At 39.9% G+C, this 2,815-nt stretch overlaps 1 non-coding gene across 1 annotated transcript; it reads left to right on the top strand.

The window, feature by feature from the left end:
- The first annotated feature begins 1,779 nt into the window (after window positions 1-1,779).
- TRNAH-GUG lies at window positions 1,780-1,851 on the top strand. Its single transcript has one exon. It is a non-coding gene; the product is annotated as a tRNA-His (tRNA).
- Window positions 1,852-2,815: the final 964 nt, after the last annotated feature.

Here is a 2,815-nt window from a genome sequence, read left to right as displayed (position 1 = left end):
CCCCCCAAATCCTAGCGCCCTAGGCAACCGCCTAGGTCGCCTAAATGGTTGCACCGGCCCTGTGGAGCTGTAGTTGTGGCAACTTGAGAATTAGGCAGCCATAACTAGCTCTGTTATGGGCCCATGCTGCACTTAGAGCTGGCTCTATAAATGTAAAATGGATTACCCAGAAGAGACATTACAACAAGTAAAAATAATGAATTCTCAAGAGAACTTCTGTGAGGAGGACAATGATGTATGAAGGGAAGTGGCAGAAGAAAAACAAGGTGGACTGGTTAATGGGCCCACTGACCCTTTTACCTTCCTAAGATTTTTCTTATGTAAATACAGGGAGATCCTGTTCTTCTGCAAAAACATAAGCTGAGTCTCATTCTTTTCACAATATCTCTTACAAAGGTACTTGTGTGTGTTTCAGTAATTAATTAAAAAAATCTGTTCTCTGTGTTCCAAAGCAAAAGAGAGGATTTAGCTCAGTTGATTTACATGTAGAAATTAAATACGTGTAGGTGGAAATATTCTGAATACACAGTATAACACAATGGAGATTTGTGCAGATCTTGTTTAATACAATATTAGCAAACTGTTGCTTTTATCAGCATTAAAACATCATTGTCACAGTGATTTGCTGACTTCAAATTCTCAACCCAACAATGCTACTTGCTTTAAAGTCACCTCATCAGCGTCCCTAAAATTCCTCCTTAGAACTCTCTCTTTTGCTGTGAGATCTACAAAAAAGTTGACAAGTTAGGCAGCTGGTATGCCAAAACCACTGCCTATCATACTGACCAACATTGTTTCCCTCCGTCCATATTCTCCTATTGTCTCTTGTCTTATGCTTAGACTGTAAGTTCTTTGGGGGCAGGGGCTGTCTTTTTGTTCTGTTTGTATAGCACGTTGCACAATTAGATCCTTGTCCATGACCTGAGCTACCAGGACTACCACAATACTACTAATAAATAAATTAATTAATGATAACCTGAGAATCTCAGCTTTTTAAAACAAGTAAATTTCTCTCCCTCCTGGTTGCAGAGAAAAGCTTGAAAGTGTAAATTCTAAATGCTCTAACACCACCAGGCAAATAAAAAGAACTTCACATTTGTTATTTTTTTTTAAATCTCATGAGTTGTTGTTGTTGTTGTTTGTTGTTTGTTGTTTTTTACCACTGCCATAGTTTTTTGGGGCTTGATTCATGATTTTTGAATGTGTGCAGTTGGCAATACTGGGTCACTGGATTGAACAGTATCATAATCGGGGTGGGGGGTCTTTCAAACAAAATGAATTACTCAAAATGTCTACTACATTTTTGTTGTTGTGTAATATCAGTCCCCCTTCTTTCCATGATAGGATAGCCGAGGCCAGTTTTAAAAACTAGACTTCCAATCCAAACCCTATTTGAAATGCGTTTTAGAGACTGTCTCAGGAAAAAAAAATATACACTAGCTACTTAAAACAAAAGCTTCCACAGTTATAAAAACCAAAAACAACACCCCACACACACTCTCTCTCTCTCTGTTGAACCAGTAATTTGAGAATAGAATTTTTTTTAAGTTCTACATTATGGTATAGGAAATCCTTTTCTGTTTTTCTTATTATGCACAGTGGTGGGGAGAAATAAGAATTTTCTTGTTTCCATTGTTCAAAACTTAAATCTTTCCTCAGTTTAGCACTGCCTGGGGGTGCAGACAGTCATGTGAATCATTGCAACCAATTCTCACTTGGTAGCAGTATTCTCACAGCTCTGCTAGAGGACTACCTATAGCCTGCTAATCACACTAGCTTGCCGTGATCGTATAGTGGTTAGTACTCTGCGTTGTGGCCGCAGCAACCTCGGTTCGACTCCGAGTCACGGCAGGAGGAGGGTGGTGTTTTTTTTGTTAAATGAGAGCCTTTTGAAAGGGAATAGATATTAACACAAGGATAACTACATATGAATGCTTGGTCAGCAGTAATTCAGCCGGCCCAAAATAATTGCATCTAGTTATTTTCTAAAGCACAGCAAAATGTAAGGAAGATGCAGTTGTGTGCAACTGCCATTAGCTCATTACCAGAGGAGGAAATTGAATCTCTTTGCACCATATTTGCCTTATCCCTTTCTTTTTATGTCATTTTGAACAACTTCTATATCCTGTAACCTTGGTGCAGTATTTAATTGACTCCATTCTGGAAGGGTTTTAACATACCTCTCTTTTTCCCAGTGAAGATATGATTTTCTTTCTGCAGTCTGTCTCTGGAAATTCCACCACCACAAAAGAAAATCCCAGAAGGACACAACAGGAAAAGCAGCAAAGGATGCGTGAAATTATGTGCGATTCATTCCTTTAGCATAAGGCTTTCCAGCACCTCCAAGAATGAGCCATTTATGAGGTCAATAACTGACAGCAATAAATGCGAAACACCAGGTCTGTGTGTGACACAGGCACATTTGGTTCTAAAATAAGTGCTAGGCTGTGGGGAAATGAAGTACAGTTTTAGTGGGGGGCAGGGAGGTGTGGACAGGAGGGTATTGACAGCTGGGGGGGAAAGAGAAAAATGATGCCCATTCTTCCCTGCTGCCCTGTGGATTTCACTCCATTTTTGTGGGGAGTGGAGGAAGGAGGACTGGTCTGCTAGTATGTCCAGGGTTGGGCTCACTAGAAGCCTAATGCGGGGGGGGGGGGGGGAAAAAATCATTTGGGAATGATCTTGGATAGTGCTAAAATAAAATGTTCTTTTTATTTGGGGGTGGGGGGGCAGGGAAGAAAGGACCAATTGATGGAACAATTTAATTTCTTAATATCTAGGGTGTTTAAAACCTTCTGTTTTTATTAACTTTAGG

Source organism: Terrapene carolina, unplaced genomic scaffold (assembly GCF_002925995.2).
Source record: "Terrapene carolina triunguis isolate 2854851 unplaced genomic scaffold, T_m_triunguis-2.0 Scaffold113, whole genome shotgun sequence".
Classification (NCBI taxonomy): domain Eukaryota; kingdom Metazoa; phylum Chordata; order Testudines; family Emydidae; genus Terrapene; species Terrapene triunguis.
Note: the sequence above shows the minus strand (reverse complement) of the source record. Positions and strands in the feature narration are given on the sequence as shown.